Here is a 19,913-nt window from a genome sequence, read left to right as displayed (position 1 = left end):
TTAATCGAATCAGAGCTGAACTTTCATCATATAAAATTATTTTTTGTTAGTATGAAAATTATTAAAATAAATTAATAAAACATAAATAGTATAAAAAAAATACACAAAATTTTTGGAAAACTAATTTTGTTTTAAATATAATTTTGATATGTTGTAGTCGCATACCTAATAATTTTTCATTATGTCAAACTAACTCTAAATGAATAAAAATATAAAAATAAAATAAAATATACTAACACACTCATCAAGTAATCAAAAGCTCATTCTTATAATCAACCTTTATTTTTTTTCCAAAACTTTGTGTTTTTCGCATTTGATTACATTTGCTAAAATTGATAAGATACGTAAAAATATACTAATATTTACATTTGATTACATTTGATAAAATTATAAGATACGTTAAACTACACAAATATTCACATGATACAATAAACATATCACTCTTATAATTTCATTCTTTTTAAATTTTTGTATTTATTCTTACGTATAAATATATTCTATTAAAATTGTATTTTTCAATCCAATCAAACTAATGTTAATAACATATATCGCTATTTTAAGCTTTAATATTATTTTTTATTGGTTAAATTTCTACGCTAAATGAATAAAATAACTTATGAACACATGTATATTAGCAAAGATAGATTTATATTTTTTTGTTTATTTTTATTCATTTAATATAAAAAATTTAATTTAATGAGTGTATATTTTAATTTACCAAATTTCAATTATGTGTAATTTTTTTATATAATTTACATAATATTATGTAAGATATTAATACAAACAAATTTACACTTGTAAGATATGGAGAAAGCGGATCAAGCGGATCAAGCGGATCAGGCGGAATAAAAGCGGATCAAGCAGATCTAGCGGAACAAGTGCGGATCAAGCGGATCTAGCGGTTCAAAATGTATGTTTGAATGGTGAAAGCGGATCAAATAATACGGATCAAATATTTATATTGTAAAAAATAAAAATTGTAAATAAATTATTTTACATAATATAATACATATTAATATAAATGTTATTTATATTTATGCAAATTAAAATTATAAAAAATATTTAATGTATACATATTCAATTAAAATGCTACAAATATATTTATTGTCATAAATACTAAAACATTAAGTAGAAACTTAAATACAACATAACAAAAAAAACTAACATCGAGTACTTTGATTTTCCCATAACATATCTGCAATATTTTCGCTGATATTTGCCAAGATTGCCATCAGCTATCTATGCAGATTTCATAGCCCCTATATCAAACTCAGAATTTGTGTTAATAATCTATGTCTCTCTCATGACTTGTGCAAAATCGTCATCTGAAAATTTGAAATTCTGATAAAATTATGTAGTCCCATCGTAGCTGTTACCACTCTTTTTTGCACATGAATATTATATCTAGGAAATTCATAGAGAATCCTTCATTTCTTCTTCCAAACTCCAAATGTCCTCTTAATAACAGAACGTAAAGATGTGTGACATCGATTAAATAGTTCTTGTTTATTCCTAGGAGGAGGTCCATTTTCGAACTGTGACATATGATACCGAATAATCCTGTTTCGTGAAGATCTTTATGGAGCAAGAAACCCTTGTTTATTTGGATAGCCAGGATCAACAACATAATATTTTTTCTAGTGGAGGCAAATGAAATTCAGAATCACTATCTTGTGCTATTGCGAGAACTGATGTATCATGACAAGATTCTGGTGCTCCATTCTAGACATATGTAAACAATATATTCAAATCACATATTTTCATGATGTTGTACCATGTCGATTCCAATACATTCTTTGTAATTCAGGCTTCACCTGAACATATACATGAACCCTATCCATGGCTCCAACAAATCCACTAAAATATGGCCAATATCTTCGATCTATTTGCAGTCGTTCGGGAATTCGGAATAGTTCTTGTCTTGTTGGAATCTTATAACTGGTAAAAAAATAGAGAATATGAAATTTATTAATTTTTGTACTTTATAAATGATAACAAATATACATAAAACTTTTTTACGCATTTCATTGAACGTCAACATTACATCTATATCATAAAAAATCATAATAAATTCATAAATTAAAATCATGAATAGAAACACTTATAATGAATATTACTAAAATATATTTTATATATACTTTGAATTATAACTAATGAAAATTATTAAATTAAACTTGTGAATATAAAAAGTTTTTATGAATATTTCTAATTATATTATACAAATACTTTGAATTATAACTATAAATATCTATATGACTATAGTTTTTTTTTTAAAGTTAATTTATATCTATGAGATTATAATAAAATATTCATGATACATAAATATATGCTATAAACAAAATGTATCGTACCTTTAATTGAAGGATCAAATGAGAAGATCAGAATTTTCAATTAAAAGAAAATATAGAAAGAGCAAAGTTTTCAACCAAAAAAAATATAGATAAAGCAAAGTTTTCAACCAAAGAAAATGTAGAGACAGAGCAAAGTTTTCAAAAGAGAGGATATGATTTTAGGTGTGGGTATGAAGTTTGTTGAGATTTTAGTTTTCGTATTATATAGACACAAGGAAGTGTGTTTGATGAAGTGTATGTGTTTTGAAATGTGTGTTGATAATAACAGTGTATGTATTGAGATGTGTTGATAATACACAACAGTATATGTGTTGAATTGCGTATATCCCACTAAAATTGTTAAAAAATTATTAATAAAATTGAAAAAAATAAAATAGTGGGCGAAACATAGCAGAAGACAGCAAAAAAATAGTGGTTTTATGGTGTAGGCAAATCATGCATGTTTCTTCATAAAAGTCTCATGCATATACTATAGTGGTTCAAAATATTTAAAAAAATGGAAAAACCACTTTTTTTACTTACACACGTGAATGGCTTGTTAATTACGGAACGTTTCATGTGACGGCTGAACCGGATTTGTTCCACTCTCCACTCAAAGCCATAATAAAAGCTGGCTTCACTTAACTAATCAGCTATTGGTTATCACTTGGTAAAGATTTGCGTAAAGAAAGACATCACACGAAAGCTTTTGTATTTAATAAAAAAGGTAATTTTTTTTTAAGGTGTATATAATTAGATTGTATTGACGGAAAGAACTTGTAAGATACTATAATGTTAGCTTCATTAAACAAATCAGCTCGCTTTGTAAGAATTCACGCAATGCCATGACGCGGATTTTTTTGTTTTTTAAGAAAATAACAATTACCAGTGTTTTAATTTATATATAGTTTAATTGTATTATTCATAAAAATTACAATTCACACTTAGAAGAAACTAACTGAATTTTTATAACCATATAGATACAATTAACATTTGTAAGGTACTACAAATGTTACCAAGTGTCAATAGCTCAATTGGTAAAGTCTCTTAGGGAAAGCCTAGACATCGCTAGTTCGAATAACAGTTGGGATGAGAGCATATGAAATGATCTAGTCTCTAGTCTAAGGGAATGTACGGACCTAGTCCCAAAACCCCTTTGATAATTCAATAAATATAAAAATAAGAGATCTCTAGGCTCTAGCAATGCAGTCCATCTTCAAATTAGATGTGCGTTGAATCCTAGACAATAAAAAGAATGGAAAAGAGGTCTTGAGCAAACAGAAATCATCTCGCTGATTAGAGAACGCCGATCAATCTTCAGGAGTCTGCACCATCGTGACTAGCTCCGCACAATCTGTCTCTAATCTCTGGCAATTCGGTCTCGAGAGAGAATACACTTCATAGCTCACGTCAATACACGTGTAAATATTTTAATATTTTACAAGTGTAAATTGTAATCTTCATTATTAATATAATCCAATTTTATATAAATATAAATACTAATAATTACCTTTCAAAAAATCAAAATACAAAATTTCTAGCAAAGCAGCTTCGCGCAATTTCTTACTAACTGATAACAATAGGGGATTGGTTTAGTAATGTTAACCTTTATAATATCTTTAAGTGTAAATTATTGCAGTGTTCCATGTGGTTGTGAATTGTGAGGCAATATATTTTTCTTTGTAGAATCCATAATTGTAAAGGATCGTATTTTGAACATTGATATAATTACGTTTCTTCTTAATTGCAAATTTGATATATATTGTTTCTTGAAAGTCTTGATAATCTCTTTGATCACTTACCTTTTTGAGATACGGAAAGGGACATTGCAGGAAAAGAGTGTTGGAGGTGGTTCCTTAAAAAAGGCAGAAAACAGAGTTTTTTATTCAAGTGATGTGTAGCCGTTGAGTTTGGGGAGAGATCAACTTGGGAAGAGATCGTTGTTCGTGTGAGGAAGAGAAAGCAAAGACTTCTCCGAGAAGAATGCATACATGAATAAGGGGGAGTAAAATGCCTTTACATGTTAACCTTAGACTTTGAAGTGTTAACATGTATTGCTAATGAATAATTGTGTTATTTGCAGTCAGTGCCGGCCCTGACCTAAAGCCCGTAAAGCAAGGGCTTTAGGCGGCAGATTATATTAGCAATTTAAGAGGCATCAATTTTCAAAACCTTGTGGTGGTACAGTGGTTGGATATGCCTTTATTCTTCTTCAGTGTTAAGAGTTCGAACCTTTGTGTAGCAGTTTTTGTAACTTTTTTTCTAATGTTTGTTAATGGGAAAAAAAAAATTGCTTGAAGCAGCAAAATTGGTTGGGCCGGCACTGTTTGCAGTCGAAGGATGTTGTAAATAAAAGAAAAAAACATAAAATCAATTTTGAAAAATGTTTGTGAAATTAACCGTTTACTACGTCGAAAGAAATTAAAAACCGATAGTAAGTGTATAACTTTAAAAAGGTTCGATGTATCCCCATGGGCTGTAGCATCTCTAACTCTACATAAATTGATACAATTTCTCTTGCAATCAGTCTTTAGGAACCACTGATAATGGTTGATATTATAAAGTTCCTTCTGGCGGGCTTTTAGTTTTTCAGGTTTTGCAAAACATTGGCAAAGTGATACCACCAAGGTTACTTATATAGTTTTTCAAGTTATTATTATTTGATGTTTTGCCTTCTTCATGAATTTGGTATCGCTCTGTCGTCTCTGATAAGTATGTGTTTGATCATTAGAGAGATTTTCATAAAATTTGTTGTTAATCTCTTGAGAAAAACCGGAGAGATTGTCAATTGTAATTATAGGTACAATGCTAGATTCAGCTAGTCGTTCTTACTCTAATTATATTAAGAATGTACTGACGAGTAATGTTATGTTAACTGAAATATATGTTACTCCGTTGGAATATATTTGATTTCTGTTCAAGATAAAGAAAACTCAAGAAATTTAAAAAAAAAAAAAAAAAAAAAAAAAAACTACAAAGAAAATATAAATGCAAAGATGGAAATCATGAAGAAATGCAAAGAAGGAAAAGTGGGAAATGTAAAATTTACAGTGTTAGAATCATAACTATATAAATAGTGTTTGTGTTAGATTTTTAAATCAATCATAGAAAATTATATAGAAAAAGAGAAGAATAAGAAACTGTTTAAGAGAAAGACACAAAAATCCCAACATATATACTTGCATCTTCTACTTATCTATGTGTAAAAGTAAATTCTAAGAACTGTTTAAAAAGAACTACAAGGGTTTGTATTTGCAGTTTTGATGGAGCCAGAATGTGATATACTAGCATGGATATAATGAACTTTCGGATAAGAAGCACCGACAATAAATTTCCTGGCAGTTTGCTAGATTCTGTGGGACTTAAGTAGATTTCACCCAAAAAAAAAAAACTTAGTTTCCATACACTCTCCAGCGGAGTATCTCGAAATGACAAATGAATACGGTGAAGCTTGGAATGATGTTACTTCTTAAACTTATTTAATTTTTTGCCCCTTGGAATGATGTTACTTCTTTCACAAGAAACACACAAACAGGTTTTGGCATGTTAACCCACCTCTTGATTTCTCCAGTGGTCCAATTTTTGGCCCAGCTAACCCGGTCCCCTGACCCGTCGACATTGAGATCGACAAAATTAAACTATACTCAACATTTCTTCCGCATCAAGCAAAGAAAATGAAACTTAAGATACAATGGGTTATGCTACGTACTTTACCTATTGTTAAATGTAAAGGCTTCTATCAGCAACAGCAACAAAAACAAAAAACAAAAAAGCAAGCCATTATAGACTTTTATCTACCAGTCTGTTATTTGAACTATATCTTACAAGTGTAAAATATAATCTGATGATTAATAAAATCTAATTATATATAAATTAAAATACAAAAAAATTACCTAAAACAGAAAAAAAAAAATATTTACCCATGTGGCGGAATTACATGTACAGATTCTTAGCTAGCAATAACCAATAGATGGTTAGTTTAGTGAAGCTAACCTATCCAGTTACTCATAAGCTCCATCCTCCACCTCATAAACAACCTAAAGACCAGTCGACACCACAGAAGAAAACACACTCAAACTGACCCTTGAGAAATAGGAAATTGAGAAGAAGTTGTTGTTCGTGTAAGTCTTCTTGTCTATTACTTGAGTACCTTTTTAATTTTGTAAATAATTTTCATGTCTCTTGTCTCTTAGCGAGAACCTTGAATTGTTAAAGCTTTATATACTTTGTCTTAAAACCCTTTCTCTCTATTTGAACTTTATCTTGGTTGTCGGAATCTTAAAAGTGTGTTGTACTTACAGACTTGTGGAATGTTGTTGGTTCTTGCCTTGTGTTAATTGGTGATAGAGCGCAAATGTCATGTACGTTTCAGGTACCACTAGGGGATGGGTTCTGTCTCTATGGCTTCATTGAATAGTCTTCCAAATGAACTCTTGGCCCATATCTTGTCCTTTTTTTCAACGAAAGAAGCTGCGTCAACCTCAGTTCTCGCCAAGAGGTGGAGGACTTTGTTTGCTGTCCGGGATAATCTCGACTTTGACGACTCCGACTTTGTCCACCTGGAAGTGGGTGAACAGGACATGGACAACATTCAAGAGAGTTTCAGGTCTTTTGTGGATAGAACATTGGATTTGCTAGGCGTTGTCCCTATCAACAAGTTCTCACTTAAATGTGGAGATAAACATGGCAAGGATCATGTTGATAGCTAGATAAATAAAGCCCTGGAACATGGTGCCGTTGAGCTTCATCTACTCTTAACCGATGATATGCGGAGTTTTTTGCCATCCAAGTTATTCATCAACAAAACAATGGTGAAGCTAAAATTGGGAACAGGACTTAGCATCGATACCATTCCTCCTGATACGTTTCTTCCAGTGCTTAAGATCCTCTTCCTTGATTCAGTTTGGTTTGATAGAAGAGAGTTCTCTGATTTGCTTCTTGCTGGTTGCCCTGCACTTGAAGACTTAACCATAGAATACAAGTATTTTCCAGGGACGCCACAAGTCATTTCCTGCAAAACCGTCAAGAGACTCTCTATCATCTCTAGATTCGATGAAGAAGTTGATTGGTTTAGCTTTGTATCACTTGATGCACCAAATCTTGTCAACCTAATCTACTCTGATTATGCTCGCCGTACGTACCTTCGTTGTAATTTGGATTCACTTGTCATAGCTACACTGGATCTTCATTTTGTTGAACATATCGATCTTGCGGTGTCATTTGAACCGAATGTGACGGATCTCATGAATGCAGTAAGCAACGTCAAGGTCCTTCAATTGACAGGTTCTGCTGCTGAGGTCAGTTTCATTTTGGTCTCATTTTCATCACCTTTTTGTTAGAAAACAGGATAACATTCTTTGGGTGTGTGTGTGTGTTCAGGTGATTTTGAGATGCTGCAAAGGTGGACTACCCGTGTTCAAGAACCTCCTTGGGTTAGTGTTTTTAGGTAACAGTGAGCGAGTTTGGAAAGAGCTACTGCCACTTCTGCTCCAGCATTCTCCAAACCTAAATAATTTGTACCTCTCGGTAAGAAGCAAAATCCTACTTTAGATATATATATGACTACATGTGGCATGAAATTAATTTAAACTAGTCTCTCATGTTAATACCTTAGGGTCTGAATCGTTGCACATATGCACATGAGTTCGATGGGATTCGCATTCCCACAAACAACAAAGTAACAATGTTGCGCATCTCATGTTATGGAGGCACTGAAAACGAGCTGAAGCGCGTCAGCCATTTATTACTGAAGATGGAGCACCTCCAAGTGGTGGAAGTCTACATTTTAAAGACAGTGGCTGACTCCGAAAAGGAGCAACTCATAGAGGATTTACTGAAGCTGCCCACAGATTCATCCAGTCTCCTGATGATGAAGATCATTGATCATCATTATCAATTTATCATTTTGGACATTAAACTATGGCTTCTTGAACTTGGATAAGTGTCTTTCTTTTTAAGAATATTATATTTTCCGGCAAAACATTTAACAACTCTGATGTTCTTGATTCTTGTTTTGGTGCTGGCTTCTTTCGTACTCATCTATGTCATTTGCATGAATAATGTGTATTTATGATGCCGGTATGGTATCTCCGAGACCTTGATATTATTCAGTCTTTTCAATACCTCACTTTGCCATCTCATCTAAAGATGGTTATATATTTACCTGGAAATCAAATGACTATTGCCAGATCTACCATATAGGTATTCATTTTAGTTTCTTAATTACTTTTGTTTTCCCTAAACAGCTTTCTCATAGACCAGGATTTTTATATATTCAGATTTGATTCTCTGTTCAATTTATATTAGCTAATCTGATTGACATATATTAGAGCTTGGTATGATAGTTACTGCAACATCCATGAACAACCTTCTTTCTAATCTGAGTGATTTTTCTCGAGTTCAGGCATTAGTCACTTTCCCAAATGGTCAGTTCCTTTGGGAAAGCAAACGTCAAAAGAAACTCTGGTTACTCTTTGAAATTTTACAACGTTAATGCAAATAACACTTTGGAGGTGATAAAACACTAAACTTGTCGTCGATTGGGTCATTTCTTATAGACTCTAGTGAAATGGTTTTGCTTTTGAGATAGTGGACTACTTGACTTGACTTCATTTTAAGAAAACAATATCATTTAATTTGCATCTTTTTCTATGTTTTTCCTCTATAAGTTGCATTACTTACTAACCATAATTTGCATATTTGGTTCCTCACTGATACTCACTTCCCTGAAATATGAGATTGTTTCTTTTACTTGATTTTTTCAATGCTCTCATGTTACTTGATGCATATGTTTTTGCTACGGTATAGAGAAGCACAACATACTGATTTACACTTGGAACGCGTCAAGCCAACGCTTTTCTCTTCAATCTTATTAACAAATTTTATCTCTTACAATGATACAATTTTGTCTCGGCCCTTACTCAACCTATTCTACCAAATAGCATTGACCCCGACTAAGGATGAATCTGAAACTCACTCTTTTCTATCTAACACAACACCTTGTATAGATCTAAGAGAGTAAAACCAACCCTCTCTCTTTTTATCTATAAGAGAAGAAAACCAACCCTCTCTCTTTTCTATCTAAACTCTCACCAGTGTAGATCTAAGAGAAAGAAAAAACAATTCTCTGCGCTTTTAATCATCTCCCTGATTAACATCACAGAGAACTGGGAACACACCTTCTAAGCCTTATTTTTCTGGCTTCGAAGTTTACAACTGTATCAATATTCTAGAGTGCTCAACTTGGCTCGTGGCCTACTCCTAGAATATATATACACGACTTGAGAAACCCTAAAAGGCGAATCTCCAAGTATCAAGGGATAAGGAAACTGTTTGCTCTCATCCTTATCTTTTTCTTATTTGTTGTAGAGAATATTCTTCATATCTCCAAGGATAAGGAAACTGTTTGCTGCTCAAGTTTATCATTTCCTTAATTTGCTGTGGAGAATATTCTTCATATCGCCAAGAACAATCTCGTCTCTATCTTCAATGCCAAGTCATCAACTTCCCTCAACACATCATCACATCCACTCACGTCTTGCCACGTCAGCTCACACATCCACGTCAGCAACTCAGGCGCTTGTGATCTGATGCAGCTTCCTGATTGGAACAACACTCTGTTCGGCACAACGACTCGTTCCTCGCAGCGAGTTGTTCCAGAATCTGCATTTACAATCTCCCCCTTTTTGACTGAGTTTGATACTCAAGCATCTCTCTGGTTCAACCTGAAAAGACACTCCAACAAACACAAGCCAAAAACAGAACAAGCAACAACTAGATAAAACAACAGTCATTATCTAGCAAAATCAATCATCAGCTTGTTCAAACATAACTATGAGTAAGAACCTAAAAATCAGAAACCCCAGCGGGCTGCAGGGGAACCCATGTTCTTAATAGCTCTCTAATCAGACTTAATCAATTGGCATATTCTCAATCATTAACAACCTAAGATCAACCAATTAATCAATTAAGTCTCCCCCATAAACAATGATTCTCCCCCATAAGTACAAAACTCCTTATCACTAGACGGTGATTAGAATTATATCAAAAACCAGAACCAGAATCATTCTCCCCCAGCTTGAGTGATCAACTAAGTCAAAAACAGACATATGTATCACAACAGTATACTGAGTTATGGGAATCACTTACCTGCTGACAATGCTTCGCATCCTTAAGCACTTTGATGATCAGTCTCGTCGCCTATTGAAACAGCTTCATGTTTGTAGGCATTTTGACCCTCCTTGCAACCACAACTGGATGTTGGGAAATAGGACGCTGATAGTCGAGAATTCGAACAGCAGGTAGCTCTTTGATCGAACCACAGTGTGACCGTGACCATACACAAGCTTTGCAAGAAAAACCAGCACCTTGTGTATCATGTTCTACACTTTCAAACCTCAGTTTCACTGTAGATAACCTTCATTCTTGCATCTAGACCAGTTTCTTTGAACGATTCTACGCAGAGTCTTGTTGCCCTTACCTAATCAGATCAGCTAAGCACATATCACTTCTCCAATTTGTCATCTGTAGGGAACTCAAACATATGATCATCTGTTAACTCAACTATCATCAGTCTCACATGTCTAATACCAGCCTAGCCATTTACTCCACCACACTCAGACAAAGTGTGATAGTACATGTGAGACTCCAAATGCATAGTACTTCACAGGAACATTCACTGTCTTGATCAAACCCCTGACAGTTGACAGATTAGCCTACAAAACTCATATACCTTTGGTTATGTAAGGCTTAATCTCAGACATAGTTTCCAGAAGCCCAGCAGCTTCAAACATCCTCATCCATCATTATTGGAACCAAACACAAGCGTTTGTTCTTCAATGGATGTAAACGTCCTAAAAACAGAGTATCACACACCTCTATTTTTTTTTATTGTAGATAACATGACTCATCACAATCATATGCACCTGTGGATCATTAAGGGTGAGACGATCACCTGTCCCTCTTTTGTTGACTCCACGACACTGAAGTTTCAACACACTTCTACAGATGATCTCTTAACTAAAAAAGATGTCTCCTCGGTGATATAGACGATAATGCACACATCAAACAGCTGGTGGGACATAGACACTTGCTTCGTAGCACAATCCATCTTCTGGTAACAGTCCCTTGCATCAAACATGTTGATCAAATATGGAACTATAATGAATAACCACATGTTGTACATACATGAAATAACCACTTGCAAGCACAATCTTCTGTCTAGGAGCACTCATCAGCCTCCGGTACTTGTAGCTCCATTCCTTCGTATCATGGAACTAACACTATACTCATTTATCGATACAAAATGAGTATCAGTCTTTCGAATCGTCTGCAGACGCATGATGACTCAACAACAATCCTCTAAAGCCCTTACACCACTAGAGCCAAGTTGTGAGTTTCAGTAACAGCTACTTCCAATCCTTCAATACTCCTGGTATACCCAAATATTTAGATGAACACGCAGCTCTTTGATCCTACTTACATGATCAATCCGTCGTTCAAAAGTCAGACCCTTGATCAATTGTTGCTCTATGGATTTTACCACTTAGAGAATCATGATCATTCTTGTGAGCTCAAACAGATGAGCTTAAACCTGAAAACACTTAACACACATTAGTGCACACCTGCTGAAAACATACAAGCATTCTTCACCAACAATATCTACAATCAGCCCATGTTACATCTATCAATCATCTGATTTTAACTACACAACATTGATTTTACAACACATTTTTTCATTTCAGCCATTTACACACAATCTCATACTTCCAAACATAGTTAAACACAGGAAGTGAGGGAACCAGAAAAGCAATAGACCATTAAGAGCACTCTTCTATTAATTTTTTACTTCTTAAAGCAAGAGGTTTTCATACCTTGAGATATGTTCTATGATGTGTGCCAACTACTTGTTAGGGTCTTCACCAGAAACTACCACAACCTTTTGTGAATCTTTAAGAGACAGTTCTGTGATCAGTGGCTAGTCTTTCGCTCTGGCATGCCTTTAATTCTCATGGTTCACCATCAACGTCAAGTAAGCTGCTGGAATTTCCATTGGAGAGTGCATTAACATGAGTGTATCAAGTCCTTTTTTTTTTTTTTTGACTTTGCATGATACACTACCTTAGAGCTTAGATTCAACAGACATGAATGATCTTCACAGTTGATGATATGAACGATCTTCTGCTGAATCTCCTGATTTCTATCAGCGATATCACTTGACTTCTCAACCGCGGATATTTGTGCATTCCCTTGTTATTATTCTTCAGGGTTCTGTTGCAGACGTACCAACCACATTATTATTATTATTATTTTTTTAAAATTACAAACCACTGGTACTTCTTTCAGAATAGAATGCATAATAATGTCACTCCTCAGCTCTTTGACCTCCTCCTTCACGAAAACGTTTTACGAGATCCCCAATATGAATTGGCATGACAGGCAGCTGTTTTCCACTGACTCTTTGTTTAGACAGAGTGTTGATTTTTATACATTCTAGGATTTCCATGGCCTGTTCTGATGCATGTCCCTGTATCTGATCAACACAACTTACCGAACATATTAGATCTCACAAACACCAATGACTTTTCTCAGAATCATGTGTTGATCCCAGTCCAATGGTTTTGTAAACAAATCAGCAATTTGCAAATCAGTGCTCTAATGTTCTATTACTATCAGTTTCTCCACAACTACTCTATGAATAAACTGATATTCAGGGTCCTATAATTTAGTTTTAGTATTTAATACATGATCTACAACAATATTAGCAAACAAACAATTATCACACAAAATTGAAGCATGGTCTAAGAATGTACCGTACGGTGTTCCCAATTGTTTGATCCTCATCAGGTGACCGAAAGAGGTTCCCAAGGCATTAACCTTAGATTCAACAATTGAACAAGGTACCTTAACAAGCTTCTAAGCGTAGCGGAAGATCAGCTTTGTTCCCAGAAAGCAATAGCCACCAAATCCTTCACGGTGATTTAGAGAGCGGTAACTCTTCAAGTTTCTGCTAGCTTATTTTTGTAAATGTCAACCTTATGATGCATGTGCCTTTGAAATACTTGACCATCCTTTCAGCAGCTTGCATGTGTGATACTAAAAACACTCACAGCTTGCAAGTACATAATAGATGTCTGGTTTGCTGGTAAAACACATCTTCAGACAACTGATCAACCCACCGTACCAGTTACCATTTACACAATCTCTTGAATCATCTTCTAAGATAGAACATTTCCAACTCCAATGGGTGTGGCTTCATCTTCACTTCTTTGTAACTCCCATGCACTGTTCAAGCCTTTGCCATACGCGCATTGGTATATGAATACCTCAAAACCTTGCAGTTGCTCAAAGTAAACAGTCTTCTGAAAGAAGCCATTCATAGAAATCCTCGTGCTGAAATGAAGGTGTTGCGTCTAGCAAGCTCTCCTTAGAGCTTTGTATGACCACTCATGCCTTGTTCTCCACAACTTGTCCACGTTTGTCTCTTGTGTTCTTGAAGACCCACACACAATTGACTCAGCACAATGATTTTATCAGCAAACATATGACCTGCAACGACATTTGTAGACCTAGTAGCCACCTCTGTAGTTTCACCCATCTGAGATAGATCACATTGTTGCAGGTTGAATCCATTTGCAAAGCTCTGACTTGCCACGTCATCAACTGCATCCGAACAACTCTGTGTAGTAGCAGCAGACTCAACAACTCTGCCCTCCTGAATCCTTCCAGCAGCTTCTCGATAGAAGTGATTCTCACAGTTTCCTGACTGCTGCAGCTTACACTTAACAACATCTAGTTAATGCACTATTTCTGAGATCATGTCTCTGATCACCAGAGAACATTGCTGATTGAGCTCTTTTGCTTTTGGATTGGACGACTTCCATATATAATAGCTAATATCAGAGTGCTGAGTTTTGACTCAATTATTGTGGTACTTATCAACCGCCTGACATCCTTTCTCGGTGAAGGTAACATCTAAACCCTCATCACACACCTAACTGCTTCAGCTTCATCTCCAAAAGTGACCTTGTCAGCTGAGCCTGCTCCAAAGTTGTGTAGCCTTCCTTGATTCCCAGTCATGTGTCTTGAACAAGCACTATCAAAGAACCAGTGCTTCAACACAACAGTATGTTGATCATCAACAGTTTGAGCAACATAATTCATGTCACGCTTCATGATGTTTACTCGCCTGTATCTTCGAACATCTTTGTGACACTCCTTCAGATGCGTGAGAAATATATTACAATCCAGACACTTGAAACAGCTAGCTTTGTGGAGGCTCAGACTTGCATAGTAACAGCGACATGTTCTTTTGTTCAGATCTTCGATTCTCCACAGTCTTGCCCCAACTTCTTATCTTGTCCTTTCATACATTGATTTGAGGTGTAAACCTTTATAAATTGTGGTACTTGAAGATCCACTATAACAATATAGATCATTCTTCTTAAGGAAGACTTGATTGCCTCTTCTTTTAACCTTGTGGAACTTCTTCTGGCGTATGAACTGACTTACACGATTCTTAAATCTGTAACAATCAACCTTAAAATGACCAGTCACACCACAATACCAACAATGACACTGTTTTCCTCTCAGGTTGTTTACAACAATCGTCTGTTTAGTCTTCTGCAAGTTGAACTGAGACACCCGTTTGACAGCCTCACCTCCGTTTTGCAGCACTTATGTTCCATGACCTATGTATGAAATCTTCTGACCATTCAAAGACCATTAACTGCACTCATGACACCGCTTGAGTTTCCTCCATGGTTCCTTATACCATATTTTATAATTATAGTACCCTCGTGAGTGATCAGCCCCCTGTACATATCTTTTGCTCCTTTACTCAGCTTCTTGTTATTACTTAGCTGATCCTCAAGGTATCTCAACAAAGATGAAATGACTTAGCTGATCCTCAAGGTATCTCAGACAACAATTTCTCAAGAGTGAAGACTCTACAAAGCAGCTCTTCCTTCTCAAACACCAGATCATAATTCTCCTTCTTCTGCAGAATCAGATCCTTAGACAGAGAGCTAGCCACATTAACCTTAGGTTTCAAAACAGACTCCTGATTCTCATCATCTTCTTTGGCTGAACCAAGATCACTCCATGTCAGACAAGATATCGAATGACCACAGCCTTGATGGTTGTAACACTTCAACACGCTTCTTCTTTAAAGTGCAGAACATTCTGATTGGAAGTGTCCATAACCTTGATATTCAGAACTCTGAGATTCTTTCTCTGCACCAGATCTGGATGATGAAGATTGATACTGACGTTGTACACCCTTCAGCCTTCTTAACTGCTTCTTGCTCAGTACTTCCTCATTACCTTGAACAAACGTCCGAGTTTCTACAGTCTTCAGAGTGAATGATTCCTCAGCCTTCTGATCATTCTTTCTCATCTGCAGTTCATCTGTCTCAACTAATTTCACACACTATTTCACTACAACTTCCTAACAAGGGGACCTTAGTTGACTGTTGAAATGACAAGATGGTGATACATCAGATTTTTCCTTCTTCACCCTTCTGGTTTCCTCAAAGAAGACTTCCAAACGATCCCAAGCTTCTTTCGCCGACATACACTCTTGCACCATCGCGAACAGATCTATCGACAAGCAGCTGAGAATAATAGATAGCGCTTCAGCATTCTGTTTTCCCTTAACTTCTCCTCTCATGTTCGTAAGTGTTGGAAGTGACCATCCATCTTCAACAGTGAACCAGGCTTCCATATCATGACTCTGAATTAGCTGTCTGATTTCTGCTTTCCAATCATCATAATGCTCAACGTCAAGCATCAGCGGATTGTTCTCATCAACGAACTGTTGTGGATTCTCCATACTTCGTCTCAAGATCTCACCTGTTGAAAAGATAAAAATTCTTTTATCAGGCATCTGCTCTGATACCAATTGTTACGGTATAGAGAAGCACAACACACTGATTTACACTTAGGATGCGCCAAGCCAACGCTTTTCTCTTCAATCGTATTAACAAAATTTATCTCTCACAATGATATAATTTTGTCTCGGCCCTTACTCAACCTATTCTACCAAATAGGATTGACCCCGACTAAGAATGAATCTGAAACTCTCTCTTTTCTATCTAACACAACACCCTGTGTAGATCTAAGAGAATAAAACCAACCCTCTCTCTTTTTATCTATGAGAGAAGAAAACCAACCCTCTCTCTTTTCTATCTAAACTCTCACTAGTGTAGATCTAAGAGAAACAAAAAACAATTCTCTGCGCACCTAATCACCTCCCTGATTAACGTCACAGAGAACTGGGAACACACCTTCTAAGCCTTATTATTCTAGCTTCGAAGTTTACAACTGTATCAATATTCTAGAATGCTCAACTTGGCTCGTGGCCTACTCCTAGAATATATATACACGACTTGAGAAACCCTAAAAGGCGAATCTCCAAGTATCAAGGGATAAGGAAACTGTTTGCTCTCATCCTTATCTTTTCCTTATTTGTTGTAGAGAATATTCTTCATATCTCCAAGGATAAGGAAACTGTTTGCTGCTCAAGTTTATCCTTTACTTAATTTGTTGTGGAGAATATTCTTCATATCTCCAAGAACAATCTCGTCTCTATCTTCAATGCCAAGTCATCAACGTCCCTCGCAAATCATCACATCCACTCACGTCTTGCCGCATCAGCTCACACATCCACATCAGCAACTCAGACGCTTGTGATCTGATACAGCTTCCTGATTGGAACAACACTCTGTTCGGCACAACGACTCGTTCCTCGCAGTGAGTTGTTCCAGAATCTGCATTTACAGTTTTTACTGATCAAACCGATAATAAAGCGTTGCTCGAGTTCAGTTCTCCAGTTTCACAAGGCAAAAGAGACGATATCTTGTCCTCATGGAATCACTCTTTCTCTCTCTGCAACGGGATTTAGACTGCAGAGACTTTGGCTGTAGATACTTTAACTGTTAAAATCTGATTGTTAAAAAAGAAAACTTTAAAAGTTGTGACAATAATTTTCTTAATAATAAAATTGTAAGAAAATACAAAGGTGATGATAAAAATAATAAATTTGTGAAGAGAAATGGATGTCAAAATAAAGGAAAAAAAATGCTGATAATTAAATGTTTTTAAATTTTATATTCAATCTAAGAACAAATTTAATATAATTATGTTATAAGCTGTATAAAACGTAAGAAGAAGAAAAAAACATTATAAACAAAATTATAAATTAATTAGATAAAATTTAATTAATGGAGAATTTGAAAACTAAATAAATTAAAAATTATTATTTAAATACATTAATTTATAATTTAGTTTTGTGGTGTACCGCGGGTGAATAAACAAACGTAACTTATATTACTAAGGTATAACGATATGAGTCGGTCATAATATGGAAATGGAGCAACTTATATCATAAAATTACATTGGAAATACTTATCAACAAAAACAACAAGTCATTTAGAGCACTTTGATAGAAATATATATGCCCGGAAGCGCCAAATGATTGATTTATGCAAATATAAAAAACGACCGTTAGAAAACAAAAAGAGACCAACGAGAATTCAAAGTTGAAAAAGTCAATCAACTCGCAAACCTAAAATTGCTCTACAAATCAAGACTAAAAACGGCTTCGAAAAGTTTTTCTTTCGCAGAGGGGATTGTTGTTTCCCTTGATGAATTCTAGTTTCAAAAAACGAACTTCGGTTTAAGTCAAAAATTGAGCAATACACTTGGTAGCTTAACCTTTGCCGGCAATAATCCGTTTACATACGTCTTAGTCCATGAAAGACTAACAAAATCTTAGTCCAAGCTGAGTCATCGTTACAACATACGTCTCTCTAGCTCCCCGTGTTAATTTTAAAACATTGATTCAAACGAACATAACACCTAGCAGAACCTAAGTCATCAGAAAAAATCATCCAACGTTAGAGGAGGAGCTCTGGCGGCGGCCAACACCTTTGTCTTCTCTTTTCCCAGCAAGGCCTCTGTTTCTGAGCACTTTAGCTTCAAGTTGTTCAGTTCTTCCTTCTCTTTCTCCAGTAGAGCTTCTATGTCTGAGCACTTCTGCTTAAAGACCTTAAGCTCTTTCTCTAATTCTTGCATCCGAGTCTTACCAAACTGCTCTTCCATCTTCTTTTTCTTTACTTCCTCCACCTTACGTTCCAACCAATCCACCTTAAACCCCGAATCCTTCAGGTATGTTAATGCTTTCTTTGCTTGGCTTAAGTCATCAAAGGAAAAGTCTTGCAGTGCCTGGCACAACGTCTCTATTATGTTGAGAAGGAGATTTATGCATGACGTTCTCATATGTTGGTTCTTTACTCGGAACTCTAGTGTCATATCCGGGTGTCTTTCCAATATACGTTTCACAGATTCCGCCTACAGTTGAAACAAAGTATAATAAACTCATATGTCTACTCCATATCCAAAGGCTGGATGGTATCATTAGTTAGAAACCTCAGAGCTGTAAGTAATGTTCAAATATGTTCCTATCTAACCAAACATTCTTAAACAGTGAGAAAATAAACTTTTACCTGTGAAGGAAGAACTTGAAACCCGTAGACATTAATGCTTTCCTTTACGGAAGCACCATGATCGTTAAGCTTTATCCTTTTCGGAGGATGAATTACAATTTTAGATGCATCTGAAACGTCTAATTCGCCAATAACTTCAAGAACATCTACCTCCGCAGTAATCTTGACTTCATCGTTAACAAGAAATCCACTTTTCTTGGCATAAAGTTTGGTAAGGAGGAGCATTTTATGATTCCCAGAAAGAGTAACATTTTGATCAAATCATTGTTCTTTATCTATAGACAACAAGAAGATAGAACTGATCATCTAACTGAACACAAACAAACACAAGTAGACATATATAGAACCCACAAAATACGAACTATCACCTCGTTGTTGGGAGAGTAGACCGGAGAGTTGATTGACAACAGTTAGGCGAAATTTTACGTGTCTTCTCCATCCACAAGGCAAAGTTTTACGAGTAGCAACCATCAGATACAAAGACAAATGACTAGCATTCTGAAATCCCTTTGGATAGGCCATAAGACGCCTGCTTACAAACAAAAAAAAGCCATAAGACAGTCAGCAACGGAGGATGTTCTCATAAACCTATACTGGAGGAGAAAAACAACAACATAAGTTGTCTTCTTCTTACCATTTGCAGCCAGCGATCACAAATTCATCAGAATGAATGGTCAAGCACGCAGATTCCAGAGATGAGAAATTCTTAATCACCCAAGTGAATTTCTTATCACCTGCTTCTTCATTCCCCATTGAAGATGACGACTCCTCGCAATCAAACTTGAAGACGAGAAAACGGAACTCTAGAGTGGCATTGGCACGCACCCAATTCGCAAATGGAACCACGCTTGTGTCCCTTGGTCTTCTTGGCTCTATGTATTATGAAAGAAAGGACTTTGGTTGGACGCTTTTGTCGCTTGGTCTTCTTGACTCATAGATTATGAAAATGGACTTAAAGTGGACTTCGGCCCAATTTATTTAAGCAAGCTCGATAGCATATATAATGACCATGACTCATAGTCTACCAGTCTCTCAAAAATGTCTATTAGTAGAGATTTATATGAATTTGTCTTTTGAA

General features: G+C 35.5%; 3 pseudogenes; 1 reads left to right on the top strand and 2 right to left on the bottom strand.

The window, feature by feature from the left end:
* Positions 1-1,160: 1,160 nt before the first annotated feature.
* LOC147945827 (uncharacterized) lies at positions 1,161-1,841 on the bottom strand (annotated as a pseudogene).
* A 4,874-nt stretch (positions 1,842-6,715) lies between these two features.
* LOC147945826 (putative F-box/LRR-repeat protein At3g44810 pseudogene) lies at positions 6,716-8,279 on the top strand (annotated as a pseudogene).
* A 9,927-nt stretch (positions 8,280-18,206) lies between these two features.
* Positions 18,207-19,588, bottom strand: LOC147945825 (MATH domain and coiled-coil domain-containing protein At3g44790-like; annotated as a pseudogene).
* Positions 19,589-19,913: the final 325 nt, after the last annotated feature.

Source organism: Camelina sativa, chromosome 4 (genome assembly GCF_030686135.1).
Source record: "Camelina sativa cultivar CO46 ecotype springtype chromosome 4, ASM3068613v1".
Lineage (NCBI taxonomy): Eukaryota > Viridiplantae > Streptophyta > Magnoliopsida > Brassicales > Brassicaceae > Camelina > Camelina sativa.
This window is presented reverse-complemented; position numbering and strand designations above follow the sequence as displayed.